General features: G+C 33.7%; 1 non-coding gene across 1 annotated transcript; it reads right to left on the reverse strand.

Moving 5' to 3' along the window:
* Positions 1–4,024: 4,024 nt before the first annotated feature.
* TRNAS-GCU (transfer RNA serine (anticodon GCU)) lies at positions 4,025–4,106 on the reverse strand. The gene has a single exon. It is a non-coding gene; the product is annotated as a tRNA-Ser (tRNA).
* Between the last annotated feature and the right edge of the window lie 14,831 nt (positions 4,107–18,937).

Consider the following 18,937-nt stretch of genomic DNA (forward strand, 5'->3'; position numbering starts at 1 on the left):
TGTGGAGGGTGAGTGGATATGCCTTTATTTTTTTCATATATTTAGGGATGGAGATGTGAGAATATAAGCTTTTAGTCTTTGGAGTTGAGGGGATAAGGGTTTTTTTTAATAATCTGGAGATCGAGGTGAGGGGATAAGAGTTTTTTGGGGATGGTTTTTCAAGAAGTTTCAACAAAGTAGCCTAAGCTACTAACTTCAATGTATGAAAAACAATCTACCACCTATGAAATGTTGTCACCATGATTGTACAAGTTCAGCAACCTCTATAATGCTCCACTGAACAATTTTTATCTCCACACATGGATCTCACCCTAAACTCCTCTCCCACCCTAAAAACCTTCCATGAGATCACCATGATTATATAAGTACAGCCCACATCTTTTGAGATAGGTGGTGGATAACAACAACTTTCTTTCAAGAGGGGTGGGAAAATGGAATAGGTTTCGAAATTGGTGGGGACTATGTGTTCGAGATGGTTTCAATCGACCAAGTATTCAAGTGGGTAATCATGAAAATCACTTATGATACGATATTATGCATGCCTTTCGAGATAGAAATCATCGTATTTCAAAACACATTTCTAAAATTTGATTTCTTAGAGGAGAATTATGGAAATCCATATTTTATGATATTATGCGACTATTTTGGGTTCATTTTTTCCCTCAACCATTAGCCCAGCTAGCCATTAATTCCAATGTCATTTCCAGTTGCATTTCCCCTCACATATTGAATTGCATTTAGGGGTGAAGTTAGACTTACTTCTTTGGCTTTGGCTTACTTCCTTTGCACCCATTTCATTCTGCATATGAACGAATACCTACTATCATGTTGCACCCAATAAGGTTATCCCTTTCATGAGATCACCATGATATATAAGCACAACCCCGTGGATAAGTAGAGGAGCAATTTTCATCTCCAAATATGGCTCTCACTCTCAACCCATGCCATAAGATGACCATGATTATACAAGGTCAATCCTCTAAATGCCTTGGATAGCAATTTCCATCCCCAAATATGGCTCCAACCCTTAACCCTATTGATTTTGGGTAGTTGTGGTTGATATTCCCCAATGACTCCAAATTGGCCAAAAGTATGAAATTTAAATTTTTTAACTTTTAATTTAATTTGCCTCCAAAAAGTTCATGTCGGCCCTAAAGTATAGGTCGGTCAAGCAAAAGGAGACATGCTCCTTGGGCACCACATGACCACTCTTTATACCTACTCAACCTTCTCAATTGGAGACTTCAATTTGGATCATCGCAATATCTATTCTTTTATTCATGTGTGAACGAGAGAGATAAATAGAAGGCTAAAGTTTGACCTATGTTGAATAGCATTGACCAAAATATTTCTGGGCTGAGTTAATTGATTTTCTAGGCAAAATTTGACTATGATTGTGGGCAGGTTGAGCAATATTCTGAGGCAGTTGCAGGAGGCTGAATTTTAGCCTTATCGATTGGGATTGACTGATATTCCAAGGTAGTTGCATGAGGTCAAATTTTGGCCCTGTTGACTGAATTCTAGGCAGTAGCAGGAAGGTTTAATTTACAGTATGTTTAACTAGGTTTGGCATGTATGATTCATGTGGTCTGTTTGACCAATTTTTACTAGAAAGATTATATTGTACTTTTGTTGAATTGAACAATTTCTCCTAAGAAATGGTTGTTGGGTTTTCCCTGAGCTTGGGTTTTCCCAAGGGAAAATTTTATCTTTTTTTTGCTTGGTTGTCTCTATATGATCCTTTGCTTGGTTGTCTCTTTATGATCCTACTATCATTATTGCATTATTGTTGATATTTTATATGTATAATTCCTTAATGATGTGTGTGACATAAGTAAACTTGGTTAAATAAATCATTGGAGAGTAATTATTAGTTTAGGAAATCAAATCTCTTTAACAAATCAACATAGTTTCATAGCCTAGGTGAAAGAGCGGCCATTAAAGGTACTTGAAGAAGCTAGTCTAGAAATAGAGGGAGCTTGGGATCATGTTTTGACTTTGGATCATTAAGAAATTTCATGAAACATGGCTCCTACATACCTTACGAAAATGACATGATATGTTAGACTGGTAAAGTTTGCCTTATGCATGTGATTTAGCCTTCCTCATTAGCAATCATCCTTGTGAAAGACATCAAGCCTAGAAGAGTAAATTGCATATCAAAAAGGAGGTCGAGTATCCTCCTAGGTTTTGACTGTTGAACCGTGAACATGAGCTACCAAAAACAAGTGTTTGTTAATTGTTTTGTGAGGAGAAGAAGCCTAAGTTTTGTTGGAGTGTTGAAGCCTTAATTTATGACATTGATGATATGCTACCATTAATAAATATTTTTTGTCGATGCACTTCAACCAAATAAGGTAGCTGAAAATGAACAGATATATTCTTCAATTCAATGGACTCATCATCCCTAGGTGATTCGTTGAACAATAGTAATCCTTTCAAAATCATTAGCCAAAAAATACGTCAATGATGAGATAGATGTATATATTTTTTGTTATTATTGCTTACAACTCAAATGTATGTACTATTTATTCATAGTAATACATAATTAGGCTTTAACCATGATAGGCTTTTGTGATCGCGAGTGAATAAACCAAGGGCTATAAATTTTTGCGTTGTCACAAATGTAAAATAATTGTTATATCACTAGCTAATTTTAAAATCATTTTGGTTAGATTATTGAGGACTATTCTCAGTCTACAAGGGCCCTCAAATTCCAAACCAGATACAAAAATTCTTAGCGATCTTAAATTCTGTGAAAATTAATCTAAAAAATTTTACTAATAGCAAAAGCCAATCGAATTTTTCCATTATACTTAATATTATATTTATATAAAAAATTATTTATTATAAAATTATAAAATAATTTACTACATCAAACTTAATTAAATATTCTGTATAAGGTTTTGGATATACGGTGATTGGGTGCTATGTTAAGGCACTCTTTGATGTGAAGTCATCAGTTCAATTTTCTGCCTGATGGAGGTGATATATTAGACATGATAAAGATATAATCCTACCAAAATTACAAAAAAAAACCTAATAACATATTTATATATAAAATAAAGCATGATTTATCATTACATATTATGATGCATCTTTGTAACTCTTACAAATCCTAACAAAAAAATACCATAGAAATAATGCATTTAAAAATTATATTAATGTAATAAATGTTGTATGTGTAATTGTAGCTAAATTTTTCTATACATTTTAATCACATATTGTATAAATTGTAACAATGGACATAAATAGTATTTAAGTTTATATTTTGATAAAAAAAAAGTGCTCCAAAACTTTAGTATTTTAATTTTATAATAATATATTTTAATTTCATAACAATTAAAAAATAAATAAAATTAAGATAAAACATAGTAAATAATATCTTTTAAATAAAAAAATTTATAATATAAACAATTTCATGATATTATTTATTACCCAATATAGATATGTTCTTGTTTAATTTATATATATATATATATATTATTATATATATATATATATATAATATATATATATATGTGTGTGTGTGTTTTTGCTTGATTTGGAGGAAATAAATTATAGAAAAATTTAAATGAATTTTTTTTATTTAATATAGTGATATAATATATAAATTTTGTTTTATTTTATTTGTTTTTATTTAACTTCAACTTTAACTTTAACTTTAACTTGGATAAAAAAGGTTAATCCCAAATTTATCTGAATAAATCATTGTTAATTATGAAATGTTGTTTTATTTTTTGTTTTTTACCTTTAAAATTATAATTAATCTTATTAAACTTCATAGATATTTGAGATAAAATCAATATTATATAATAATAATCACCAAATGCAGATACAATGGCAAGCTTTTATGTGATTAGGTATTTAAACTACCACATTGAAACATCAAATGGCCAATTAATTAATAAAAACGAACTTTTACACATGAAAACTATCCGAACTCTCCCAAGAAGGTAAAAATGCGTACTTAAACAAATATCTTCCGTAATTACGGTCAAGATAAAAAAGTGAAAACGATCAACGTCGCCTGAGAGATTCGAACTCTCGCGGGGAAACCCCATGTACTTAGCAGGCACACGCCTTAACCACTCGGCCAAAGCGACGGTTGTGGTTAAACAAATTAGGATAGAATATTTTATGAATATTTTTATATTCGAATTCCACGTGTAATGGATCTGACTCTAAGAAAAGGCCCGGAAAAGTGACAAACCGCCTCAATATTCGAATTACAAACTGTTAAAAGCGACTGGGCGTCTCTAGGTATTTGTTTAAAACTTAATTGGAAAAATTTTAATTCTTTTTATGTATTTGTTGTTTAATATATAATTAAAATAAATTGTTTCTTTGTATTTATTTAAATATGATAAATTATTTTAAATAAACAAATCTCATCATCAACGCTAACTCCTGCAATTTTGGTATTTACAAATAAAAAACCATATTCTATAAAACTAAACTTCCTTTAAATTTTATCTTTACTATTATCTAAATTTTAAAAAAATAAATTTATTTTTAAAAAATTAAATTGAAAAAAATAAATGCCTCTGCCCATTAGTAGAGCCCACGACTATCCAATCAAAATATGTACTCAAAAGTTTCTTCATGGCTTTCGCCTTTAAAGTTGCATGACCAAATAATAATTTAAGATTGAATTAATTTAATGAAACATTTTTAATCCTTTAAAAAATTAATTTACAAAAATATCTCTTTAATTCAAATTTATGACTTTTCAAAAAAACATTTATTCTTATAACCAGTGATTACGCTAACTGTTATCATATACATACATTTGGCATATTTGTATAAATAATGTGTTGTTATTTGAATTTTTGAAAGGTTCTATTGCTCCAAATATGGATAAGACACTTTGTAATGTAAAATGGTTTTGTTTTTAAATAAAAAAAATTTAGCTAATATTAGTATAGATTTATTTTAATTAGAGATTTAGTAAAAGTAAGCATTTTTAAAGTGTAGATATTTTTTTTTAAATTGTATCTTTAAATATCGCATTTCTCTAGGGACTTGATACATGATGGTTAAGATATCTCTATATATATGGGGTTAAATATGCAATTCCAATAAATATTTGCTCCATTCAAAATTAACCATACTTGAAATGCTAGGACAATAAAAATTTAATTAAACCATATATAATATGTAAATTGTTGACATTGAATTAATATAATTAACATGAGCATTAAGATATTTTATTTATGGATTATGTTGTCCACATTAAAGTTTGTTTTTCTAATATATTTTTGAATACATTTCAATATTAGTCAACTAGTCCAGAAATAGATTGGTCAACTAGTCTGGCAATACCTCTTTTCAAGAGCAGTGACGTCAATAATCCCTCCAATTATAGGACCATCATGATAAACCCTTTGTTTGCAAAGCTATTTGGAAGCATGCTAGAAAACAAAATTAGCAAGTGGGCAGAAGAAAGAGATAAGCGTGCTAAAGGGCAAGCAGGTTTTAGACCTAAACATTCCACAGTTGATCATTGCATAACTTTAAGGCACATCATTGAAAAAGTTTGGGAGAAAAAGGAAGAAGTCTTTTGTTGCTTTGTTGATTTCAGAAAAGCGTTTGACTCAGTTCCTAGGGATAAACTTTGGCAGAGAATGGAGGAACTTGGGGTTCCTAAACATTTGAGAGCAGTTGTGCATAGGTTGTATGAAGATGTGAAAGTCAAAATTAGAACTTCAGCAGGCATTTCTGAAAGTTTTAGAAGCGATATCGGGGTCAAGCAAGGTTGCCCACTATCTCCTACCCTTTTTGGTTTATATATCGACAAGCTTGAGGAGTGGTTAAATTCACAAGGGGGTGATAGTATCTATTTATGCAAGTTTGTTATAAGGCTTCTTTTGTATGCAGATGACCTTATTTTGATTGTTAAATCGGCTCTTGGTTTGCAAGAGCACTTACTATCCCTTGAGCATTTTTGTAGAAGTGTGGGGATGCAAGTCAATATCAGCAAAACGAAAGTAGTGGTCTTCTCTAAGAAAAGAAAACATAACCAGTATCAGTTCTACTTTGAAGGCAACATTCTGGAAGAAGTTGTGGATTACAAATGCCTCGAGATTGACTTCAACAAAAATCTAAGCAGGAATGGTTGTAGAAAGAAAAGAACTTTGGGGGGTTGGAAATCATTTTATGCTTTTCAAAATAGGTGTAGAGAGGTAGAGTTATGGGACTGGAAGACCACTCAAACTCTTTTTGGGCTTCTAGTGATTCCAATGATTCTCTATGGTTGTGAACTGTGAGCTAGCAGTACCTCCGACATGCAGTGGAGACAAATAGAGAAAATTCAGAAGCGTTTGATTACAAACAAATTTAAGATGAAAAGTGCAGTTCCTTATGATATCTTGTTAAGTGAAACAAGGACTGCTCCTATTGAAGCAATTGCTATGGTGCGAGTCATAAGGTATTTAAAAAAAATTGAGCAAATGGAAGATGGTAGATGGCCTAAGGTTGTCTTTAATGATAGATTGCGCAAGAGAAAAAAAACTTGGATGCAGCAAAATAATAAATGGTGTAGTAAATGGGGTATTTTCTTGAACGCGTGTCCCATAAACAGCAAAGAGATAAAAGCTTTTGTTATGGAAAAGTTCCACAAACGTACTTGGGATAAGGAGCTAGGAAGAAAGAAAAATTACTATATTGAAGTGTTTAATCCCACTCATAATCATCAACCAAAAGCATACATAGAGGCCAATATCTCTTGGAGAGCCAAAATTCTTATTGCTCAGTTAAGGACTAATTCTCATCAACTCCGTTGTGAAACAGGGTGCTGGAAAAGGCCAAAGGAAGTGTGGGAGGAAAGGGTATGCATTTTTTGTTCTTCCAAAAAAGTGGAAACAGAAAAACATTTCATTTTAGAATGTGAGGCCTTCAAAGACAACAGGGAAAGTTATGCAGATATGTTGGCAGCGAGCTCTTGGGATAATCTATTTAGCGAGGGGTTTGTCGAGAAGCTAGGAGCATTTATTGTGAAGCTTCATAGAAAAAGGGTCGAATACATCAAGCAGATGAAGAAGCAATATGTCCCATAGGCTATCTTTAGCCTCGTGGACGTTAAAATAATTTCTTTCTTTCTTTCTTCCTTCCTTCTTATTTTTGCACATTGAAATATTTTGTTGTAATTCATATATATACATATGTGTTTATGGTTTTTCTAAAGTTGATATTAAAATAAATTAGTTAACAAAGATGTTAAAATGTTTATTTACATATCCAATTGAAATATGAAAATATAAATAATATCAATTTTATTTTTTATTTTTTTTAATTACTTTAAAATCATTTTAAAAGTTATATGAGGCGTTGAATGAAGATGTGGTGGGAGGGGCGAATATGGAGGACGAAGTTTCTCACATCCATGCCCAGTGATTGGGTCATGTGGAGCAACCACCTAGGTTGGCCTTCATAATTGAACAGTTGTGTGATATCTTGGTCATTCTTGATGTCATCCACCAACAGAGGTATGACGACATAAATGAGACTATCACTTACATAAATGATGTCCACTATAGACAACAGGGAATTTTGGAGCACCTATGATCTGTGCAATGTAGCCAGTGTAGAGCCAATGAGTGGTTGGACAAGATCGAGGCATGGCTTACTCATATTGATTTCCATGTTCATGAAGGCCATGGCCATTTTGTGGACTCGGGTGTTGCTCATGCACCGAATCCTCTCCCTTAAAATGTTATCTATTGGTTGTTTTTTGTTTTTGCATGTGTTTTGGGCTATATGGCTCTTCTGCCTTTGGGGTTCGTGTAAAAATGGCAATATATTCTATGTTTTTGCAGTGCTTTCCTAGGTAACAAATGTAGTCGAAGTGAAGTTGGCAGAGTAGAGGGGCTCTGAACTATATCTTGTAACTTTTTGAAGAATTAATGAAAGTGTTGACCGAAAAAAAAAAAAAAAAAAATATATATATATATATATATATATTTAATTTAAAAATTATATAAAATTATCTTATTTCATATGGATATAGAAATATTGTATTTATAATTGAGAATGAGAGTAAAATATGTTTACCATATCTTTTTTGTATTGGGTTGTAACATCAACAACCAATAAAGCAAGCATAGTTAGAGTGGGACTACTTTTTATAATACTTTTAAGTAAAACTAACCAAATATATATATTTATTTTTCATTTCGATTATAGTGGACATTTTGTTGTTTAATTTAAAGAATATTTTATTTTTATTTTAAATGGGACATGTGTCAAGTTAATCATGGACAAAATTACACATCACCCTTATTATTGGGTTGTAAAACCAGTATAGATCCATCTTAAGTATGGATTTAACATGAGCCCAGAAGGATCAAATTTCTTTAGGTGCAAACTTCTTTTAAAGTGCAAAATTTGAAAAAAAAATATGTATCCCTCTTGTCCCATGATAGATCCCAATGAATATGTAATGGTTCTCTCTCTATGTGTGTGTGTGTGTGTGTAATTTTTCATTGTTTAAATTGTATTTTTCAATGCTATATAGAGTACATTGTGCACATTAAAATGGTTTTATTATCATTAATATATTTTTAAGTATACGACAATATCAGTTAATCTTGCACATTAAAATATTTTATTGAAAACCCGCATTGATTTTTTTGTTAATATGAATATTTTTAAATGTCACATACTAATTCCCATGATAGGGGTGTTATGTTGGAAGGAGTAGGGTTTGAGGCAATGCACCCACCAACCTTGATTGAGTGATTGCACATCGATGAAGAAAGGATGCACCTAGCATCTCACATGCATGAGCCTGCAACCCTCCAGTTGATGGAGGAGCTATGTGATGTTGGGGATGGGTGGTAGAGTCATTTGTGTAAGTTGGTTTGGGGGAGAAGTGAGTCCCTCAGTGTCATCGTGTAATCAAATTGTGGGATTTGTTGGTGGTGAGTTTCTATAAAAGAGGGAGTTGTTGGTGTGGTTTATAAGAGATCAAGAATTTCCTCGAGCCACTCCAATTTGGATGCTAGTTGAGAGTATCTCTGGTTTGGTGCGGCCTTGCAAGGGGACGATTTCTTTCAATTGGAGATTGTTGCTAGTGTTCGGAGTTGGTAAGTCATGTGTGTTCTTGTTGGCCTCGTTTTGCTTATATTTGAATTTCTTGTTTAGTAATTATGGGAGCGTAGGTTTTTTGGGCTAAACATCTGAGTTGTTGGATGTAGTTTGTTTCCTAGGGGCTAGGGTTTTTTATGGGTCTGTGAATTTGATTTAGCATCGGGTGTTGGGTTTGTCTCTTCTCGTGGGAGTAAGTAGTTGCTTTTTAAATCAAAGAGTGGTCTAGGTGTCTTTAATAGCGAAGCTAGCCATTTGTTGTGGGCTAGGTTTGGTTAATGGTTTGTGGCCTTTTGGATGCAGAAGTTTCTTGGTCCTAGGGTGTAGTCTAGTGTACTCAATGGGAAAGGGGGTTGAGTCTCTGGGCGAAGAAGTGTTGTCAACCTCCCTTTCCTGGCAAGTCTTCATCCAAAGCCAGGTCATTTGTCTAGTGTTTTGTGACAGAATTATTTACTGGTAACAGGGTTTTGCCGAGGTAGGGTTGAGTTGGTATTTATGTCTTTTTACAGGTAGAGTCAACCCTTGCAAGGAAATTGAAGAACCCTCTTGTGGCTCTACGATGTCGCCAAGGCAAAGGGGGAAGAGCAGGAGGGGAGGTGGTGATAGAAATCAGTCAGGTCAATGTGGTGCAAAGCTCCTTTCCCATGACTATGTGACAACTTATTTTAATGTTATTCTACCTGAGACTCGTCAGGAGATTCGTGAGCTTGATGTTAACACAGGAAAAGAGAGTCAATCTCTCTCAAACTCAAAATCATTGGAAGACATGTTAGGATGGGTACTAGACCCTAGGCACACCAGGGGCAGGCCTAAGCAGTATTTGAACTCAGTAGTGCTCCATTGGAAAATCAAAATGCTTATGGGGTTGGTTCTAAGAGACAAGCAGGTGGAAAGATATAATATCTTTGCCTATGTTGAGGATGTGAATAGAATGTTGAGGAGCCTGAGGTTTTGTGTGAACAAAATTGAGACTCGCTTAATGTGTGTGGAGAACCACATAGCTTGTGATTCAAATGGGGGAGAGAAGATGGACCCCTGGCTCTAATGCTTGGGTTTCGACCAAAATTTCCTCCTCTGAAAATGAATAGTGTGTGTGGGATGTGGTGGGTAAATTATGGGTCTCTCCTGATTTTTTTTATTTGGTCTGTGAAAGGCCCTGTGGTGATGTCCTTATCTACGAATGATGACAACTTATTTGCATCACAATTGTGTGTTTCTAAGTCTTGATTTTGGTTTCAAGTATCAACCTTTAAAGATGTCTTTTTTCTCTAAGGCATTAAAAGTAAGATGCTTAGAGATTCGCATGAAGTTTTTGGGACAAAGGGTGAATGCTTGGGATGGCGTGGGCGGTGGTTCCTCCTACTAGTTGTTGGTGTTTTCTCCTTGCTATCTGATGGATCTCCTATTGTGGCATGTGGTTAATTTATCTATGTATTCTTATGTGATGGCGATGCCATGCCTGAGGTTCAAGCACCTGTTTATGTTCTCTACTCTTGCTTCAAACTCTTTAGTGATTATGGTTTTTCCCTGGCCTGTGATGACAATGGGGTTTATGTTTATTATCTAGTATCAGTATATACAATCTCCATACGATGTTAGAGGTCGAGATGTCTTTCCTCCCTTTGGACTTCATGTTGTTTCTGATGTAACTTTGTTTCTTGAAGTAATATTAAGTATTTTAATTTACAAAAAAAAATGTCACATACTTATTGTCTATTAAAATTGAATGAATTACATGTGTCCATCTTATTATTCTTATTAAGAAGTTCTTATATTTTATAGTTTATTTTTTAACTTTCAATTACTTTTACTTTGCAAATTGAATATTTTACTATATACAACATTAAAATATTTTCTTTTAACATTTTTCCTATATATAGTTATATATGAAGTTGATATCTATATAAATTAGTTAACCTAGATCTTCAAACTGTTTATTTAAATGTCATGTATAAATATTTTTGAAAAGGATAAGGTTTAAACATCTTAGTCATACTATTTTTTTTTACTTCTAATTACTTCATTTTATTTTAAAGTTGATGTGGAAATATATTTCCTCGTATGGAAAACTTATTAAACATGTATAACATATTTATTTTTGAGTATTTTGAGACTTCCACAGTTATTCATATTGTCGTTTCGAATTAGAATTGTGTAGCATTTGTGATGCCTCCTACACAGTTCTAATCAGGAAATCCCCAACAACAATATTTATTTTTGTGTTTTATTATAGTCGACATTGCTTTTTTATTTAGAGAATATTTTATTTTTATTTTGAGAGGACATGTGTGAACTCCAAGTTGAGCATGAACAAAATTATCGCCCCTCATACTAGGATGTAGAATGAGCCTCTTGGTTAAATAAGAGGGATGTGCAAACTTCTTTTAGATTGAAAATTTTGAAAAAATTGCATCCCTCTCATCCCATAATAGATCCCAATGAATCATCCCTCTCATCCCATAATAGATCCCAATGAATCATCCCTCTCATCCCATAATAGATCCCAATGAATCTGTAGTGGTTCTCTCTCTCTCTCTCTCTCTCTCTCTATATATATATATATATATATATTTCAAGGCTATATAGTGTACATTACTTACATTAAAATGGTTTTACTATTATTAATACCATTATTGAATTTTTTTGTTACCATAAATATTTCTAAACACCACATACTAATGACGTATTGAAAATTGAATGAATTAAACATATCTCTCTTATTATTTTTATTAGGAAGTACTTGATATTTTTATTTTATTTTTTATCTTTATATTACTTTTTTTTCTTTGGACATTGAATATTTTATTTTACATAACATTAAAATATTTTCTTTTAATATTTTTTCTATACATAGATATAGTTAACATAGATCTTCAAATAGTTTATTTAAATCTCATATTTAAATATTTTTGAAAAGTATAAGATTTAAACATCTTATTCACTCATTTTTTTACTTCGAATTACTTTACCTCATTCTAAAGTTGATATGAAATTATATGTCCTCATATGGGCAACTTGCTAAACACGCATAGCATAATTATTTTTGTTTTTTTATTATAGTTGACATTGCTTTTCTATTTAGATAATATTTTATTTTTATTTTTAGAGGGACATGTGTCAACTCCACTTTAAGCACGAACAGAATTACACATAGCCCTCCTACGGGGATGTAAAACGTATAGATCCATCTTAAGTACGGATCTAACATGAGTCGAGAGCGATCAAATTTCTTTTAGAGCACAAAATTTGAAAAAAACAAAATGCACCCCTCTCATTCCACAATAAATCCCAATGAATGTGTAGTGGTTCTCTCTCTCTAATAATTTTTCATTGTTTAAATGGTAGTTTTTAATGCTCTATAGATTACACTGCGCACATTAAAATGGTTTTATTATTATCAATATATTTTTAAGTATATGTTAATATTAGTTAATCCTGTATATTATAATATTTTATTGATATATGCATTGACTTATTTTCTTACTATGAATATTTTTATGTCACATACTAATTGTATATTAAAAATTGAATGAATTACACATATCCCTGTCCTTTTTAAAAAGTACTTGATATTTTTTATTTTATTTTTTTGTCTTTCAATTACATTTTTTTCTTTGGACATGGAATATTTTATTATATACAACATTAAAATATTTTATTTTAACATTTTTTCATATATAGATATATATGAAATTGATATCGATTAGTTAACAAAGATCTTCAAATAATTTATTTACCTCATTTTAAAGTTGATATGAAATTTTATTTCCTTATATAGACAACTTACTAATTATATATAGCATATTTACTTTTGTTATTTTATTATAGTCTGCATTGCTTTTCTACTTGGAGAATATTTTATTTTTATTTTGAGAAGGATATTTGTCAACTCACATTGAGCATGGACGTAATTACTCATTGTCCTCCTATTAAGAGGTAAAGTAATCCTCTCAACTATCTTAAAAATACTTTCATTTTTAACAATTTACTTATTATTGTTCGAATTATATAATTTTTTATATATTCTACCTATTTATATAATACTATCTACATTTTATTCTTTAAAAATTTTAACATCTCTAAAATATTCATATTACAAAATATTTATACCATACCAAAGTTGTAATATATTTATCCTATATTAAAGTTTTAATATCTTTAGAATATTCATACTACAAAATATATATAGTACACTATAGTGTAATTTTCTCTAATGTTATATAATTTTATTAGTCCTTGTCGTGTCGACTGGGACTATTGTAATGGGAATGGTGGAGCTAAACCTTAATTTGACCTGGTGGAGCTAAACCTTAATTTGACCTAGTTAGTGTCACGAATAACTAAAGCTTTTAGGCTGCACATAATGAAATTTGTTTTCGCCATCTTATTTGGCCTCTTCCCGAGGCGAGAGGCTATGACTTTATGTTATATTCATTTTTTCCTTCCAAATTATTCAAATATTTTTCATATCTAAACTAATGTCAGCATTAGTTGATTAGCATTAAATATTTAGTTTCAGTTTGCCAATATTATGGTATTATGGTTTGGTAATATATATGTATGTTGGTAATATATATGTATGTTTTTTCTTTCAAGTGACAGGGCACACCACATGTACTACCTGTGAGCGAGCCATCTACAAGCCATCTGCATGTATTACTCAACGAGCCATGTGCGAGCCATTTGCATGTACTACTTGCCTTCGAACAAGCCATCTGCATGTACTACTTGCCTTCGAACAAGCCATCTGCATGTACTACTTGTCAGCGAGCAATGTTTTTGAAGTAGTCAAGCGCTGGTGAGGTGAGGCAGGTGGGAACCCAACTGCGGACACCAGTCTCGTGAGGTGAGGCAGGTGAGAACCGAATTGCGGGCACCAGCGTCGTATCACGTGAGGCAGGTGGGAACCGAACTGCAGGCACCAGTCTTGTATCGTATGATAGGAGGCAACAGTGAATTCAGGGAGCAAGTCGTCAAGTGTCTAGTGAATTTAGGGAGCAGGCCATCAAGTGTCCCTCCTTCAGTATGGAAACACAACATTAGGAAGAAGCAGGAGTAGCAAAAGAGGAGGAATCAACAAGGTTAGGTAGAGTCATCCCAACTTGTTGGTCCTCTTGCAAGCCCCTGAAATGCCCCTCGCCCAAGAATATGAACTTCAATATCTAGTGCTCTAATTTGAGCTTCTGGTGACATAAAATTGAAATTGAAGACTTCAATTTGGAGCAGAGTACATCCATTGAAACATCCTGACCGGGATCTCTCCTAGTTGTGCACTCGGCAAGGTTAAAAATAGATACGACTGTGCATTCGGAAAGGTTAAAAATAGATACGATGGGGGACTTTGTTGGGTTGTAAAATCGTATTCTATATGATCTATATCTGGTGCTGTAAAATTAAGTCGCGGATGGGGTATGCAATATCTAAATCTATGGACCTGTTTATTGGGAATTTGATCAATGGCTTATTCCATAACCATATAGAATAAAATATGCAAGAGTCTCAGGTTGAACAATCCTCAGAGACAGGTGATTGTTGGAAGGCCAACCCCAAACTCTGATAGAGCAGGCAGTATAAGGCCCCAGGTTCAATCGAATGAAACAAATACGGTATAAGGACCCAGGTTCAGTCGAAAGAAACAAAGTTAAGTTAATTAATCAGTAAGAAAAGCATATTGATGTACTATTTTCTGTTTATTCACTTAATCATTTATAAGAAAAACTCAATTGCGAAGACTGGTCACCATTTTCTTGTTAATTTTAAGTCTCATCTATATGTCAAGAGGTAGCATCTGAAGTCCATTTAGTTTCTCTTCGCAACAGTATTTGTCATTTTCTTGATAGAGTATACTCCCAAACACTTGCAACAACAAAGGTAATATGTCGCAAGCATCTAGAAACCCATCTACAAGGCCTACAAATTCTGGTGGTTGACATGGCTAAAAGAATGCATGCCAAAAGAAAAGATCTAAAGAGTTTGGCCGATTGATACTGTTGAGTTGATAAATTGACGAGTTTGCAATTCTTGCAGTTCGAAGTACATTCTTGTCACGAGAAGTAATAAACACCTATGATTTATAAAAACATCGTAGGGGGCATAAGAAATCAACACAAAATAGGAAGAAGAGGAAGATGTATCGACGCAAAATAGGAAGAAGTGGAAGATGTATTGACGCAGAATAGGAAGAAGAGGAAGATGTATCAGCAGATGGGAATTGTGCCATTGGGATTTGGATAAATGGATAGACATAAATAATAACAGAAAATGGCAAGCGAACAAAGAGGCAGATCGATCATGGTGCAGCCTTCAGAGGACACGACTAGATGAGTAGATTAAATGAGCTTCAAATATTGTTTACATGATGGTTTACGTGAGCTTAGATCTTAGAGCGCATGTGAGGTGACACTTGGTATTCATGCGGCTGCATGAAGTCCAGCTGCAGGAACTTATATATATATATATATATATATATATATATATATATATATATATATATATATATATATATATATATATATATTATTATATATAACTTCTAATTATTCGTTATTTCTTTGTATTACCACCTGCTAGTCCAGTCGTGTCTAGATCCTCTCATTCACTCAATTATTCCTCTTGTGCAGGAAGCCCTGAATTCTTTGCTTGCCTTCTTCCTCCTTCTGTGCACACAATGTGAGTGCCTTTCACGGAGGTTGGTAGAAATGGAATTTCTTTGCCCATCTTCTTCCTCCTTTTGTGCAATGTGAGTGCCTTTCAGGGAGGTTGGTAGAAATGGATTCCAATTCATCTTCCTCAACCACCATGCACTCCAGTGAGTTACACAAATTTTTGTTCAGGTAATCTCCATACAAAATGTTTGAAAATAGTTGAAACTAGTGATAATTGATTGATTAGTTTAACTACCTTGGATCCTCGGTACTCATTCATACAAAATGTTTTAAAATAGGTGAAACCAGTGCTCCAATTGATTGATTAGTTGAACTGTCTTGGCTCCTCGATGCTGGAATTCTTCTATGACTGTCTTTTGGTTGACTAACTTCTATCACCTTAACTATAGACCTTTGCACAACTCCTGATGCCTCTGGTGCAACCATACTTCTGAACATTTAAACGACATCTTCAAAGAATTTCTTTTTCTATTCTTTTTATTTTCTTTTCACATTGAACCTCGGTGCTCCAGTATCTACCTTCTTAATCTGAACTGATTCAAGGTTATTAATATATTTTATGATCCTTAAATTGATCAACTGCCATAGAAATTTTACAAAATGCATTGCCTCTGTTTTTCTATTTCTATTCGATTTGTCCTCGCTAGCCCTTCTAAGAAATTGCTAGACTTTCAATAATGCTGAAAGAGTGAAAAAGACTAGGTTTACCAACGAATTCATGGGAGAAATACGTTCTGCTACTGAAACGCCTCGAACCAAGTCATGACTTAGTCTTTTGTTTTTTTAGTTGTGCTATTACCCAAATCGATTCTGATAAGTTAGTCTAAAATATAATACATGTTCGAGGTAGCATTCTACACCTTTAGAACAAATGGTTGGGAGTATCTGCGATGGAAGGGGCATGCCGCCTATCGAGCCCAAGAATAGATAATCCATCCTCTATTTTATGGGTTACAGGGCCCCAAAATGGAGGGTGAAATCCCTTCCCCGATGCAGGAGAATCTTCAGAGTTATTTCGGAGCGGGAGCCTAAAACAGTGAATAAAATAGATCAATATTTTTCCTTGTTATCCAACAGGGTATCCCGTAATCAATCTTGCTTTCTTTTCTTTTTCTGGGAAACTGAAAACACATGCTATAGCGGGTGGACTAAGGGGTATTTTTGGCATAGTGCCACACTCATACATTGATGAAGTGGATTAGGCATCAAAGTCAACATAAGCACACTAATGCCTTAAGTGGAAAAGTAAATTGCCTATATGAGATTTCTTTTAGTGAGTCACACACTACTTTGTATGAGCAGATTCGTGAGGCAGCTAAGCAAGACTTAGAATATGAACAATTATGGCAGCGAGCAAAATTGGCAAACAGTCAAGAACAGCTAATGGGCTACAATACTATTCCAAATGAAATACTTACTTATAGGAAAAGACTATATGTACCTAATCAAAAATCACTTAAAGATCTGATTTTTGATGAATATCATAAGAGTCCTTATGCCGGACACCCGGGGTATCAGAAGATGATTTCAGCCCTTAGAAAGGATTTTTTTTGGCCTAGGATGAAGAAAGAAGTGGCAGAATATTTAGGGCGTTGTTTGGAGTGCCAGCAGAATAAAACAGAGCACCAACACCCAGCGGGGTTGCTTCACCCACTACCTATCCTGAATGGAAGTGGGAGGCTATATCTATGGATTTTATCACTGGTTTACCTAGATCAAAAAAATTAAACGACTCTATTATGGTGGTTGTTGATAAATTGAGCAAATATGCCCATTTTATACCCGTTCAATCCACTTATAAAGCGGTACAAATTGCTAATATTTTTATGTAGAATATTTTTAAATTGCATGGCTTACCCAAAGTAATAATTTCTGACCGAGATGTGAAATTCACATCAGCCTTCTAGAAGGCCATGTTTGAGGGATTGGGTACCCAATTACATTTCAACATCGTGTATCACCCTCAAACGGATGGGCAGATGGAGAGATTCAACCAAGTAGTCGAAGACATGTTGCGAGCCTATGTGATGCAACAACCCTCTAAGTGGGAGGATTACTTGCATCTAGTAGAATTTGCATACAATAATGGGTATCATACATCACTACGGATGAGTCCATTTGAAGTATTATAGGGGCGTAAGTGTAGAACACCCTTGTGCTGGAGCGGCCCTGAGGACAAACTAATGTTGGGACCAGACATGCTAGAAGAAATGGAGAGTATAGTAAAAAGTGTGCGGAATAATTTAAAAGTTGCCCAAGACCGACAAAATAATTTTGCGAATCGGAAAAGGAGCTTCTGAGAATTCCAGGTGGGGGATCATGTGTACATCCGGGTACGAGCTAAGAAAAGTACCCTGCAGTGGACCGGATGTGCCAAGTTAGCTCCCCGATTTTGCGGGCCCTTTCAAATTTTAGCCCAGATTGGACCGGTAGCATATCAACTCGCTCTACCCAATCATATACGTGTACACAATGTATTTCATATATCATTACTTAAGAAATACATCTACGATGCTAAACATATAATTAATTGGCAGGACATTCAGGTGAGTCGGTTCAGTCAGACTTGAAAGACAGGTTGTCACAAATATAAATACAATATATATAGATATATACACATGCATGTACAAAAAAAAAAATCTCAGACTTTGACAAAATTCTGTTTCTTTTTATATATGTTTTTCAGGTCGAACCGGAAGGAGAATTCCTGGTAGAACCAGTGGGTATACTCGATCGGAGAGAAGAAACATTGCGAAGACAAGTTATCACCAAAGTTAAAATCTAGTGGCAATATTTTGGGCCTGAAGAAGCCACCTGGGAGGATGAGCAGACTATGAGGGAAGCTTACCCTCAGTTATTTTCATAAGAGGAACATCGGGACGATGTTCAATCTTAGGGGGGAAGGTGTGATATCCCCCGTAAATGTGAATATTCTTTTATTTACTGCATAATTAAACAAACTGGAAACTGATTAAGTTTTGTTAATAAATAGAATTTTGTTTTGGAGAATTGTTAAAAGAAAATGTAGTGCTGGAGTTTAGACAAGAATGGTAATTTAACATAATTCCTTGAAAGGACAAATGGCTAAGATGATGGGTGTAAATCCCAAGGGCGGTTAGGGTGGACAGTTATCAACCCTAACTACTCCTAGAAAAATCCCAAAAGATCAAGAGGATGGTGGTAAT

Source organism: Pinus tabuliformis, chromosome Q, assembly GCF_031772625.1.
Source record: "Pinus tabuliformis cultivar Carrire ecotype Pingquan chromosome Q, CPIR1, whole genome shotgun sequence".
Taxonomy (NCBI): Eukaryota; Viridiplantae; Streptophyta; class Pinopsida; order Pinales; family Pinaceae; genus Pinus; species Pinus tabuliformis.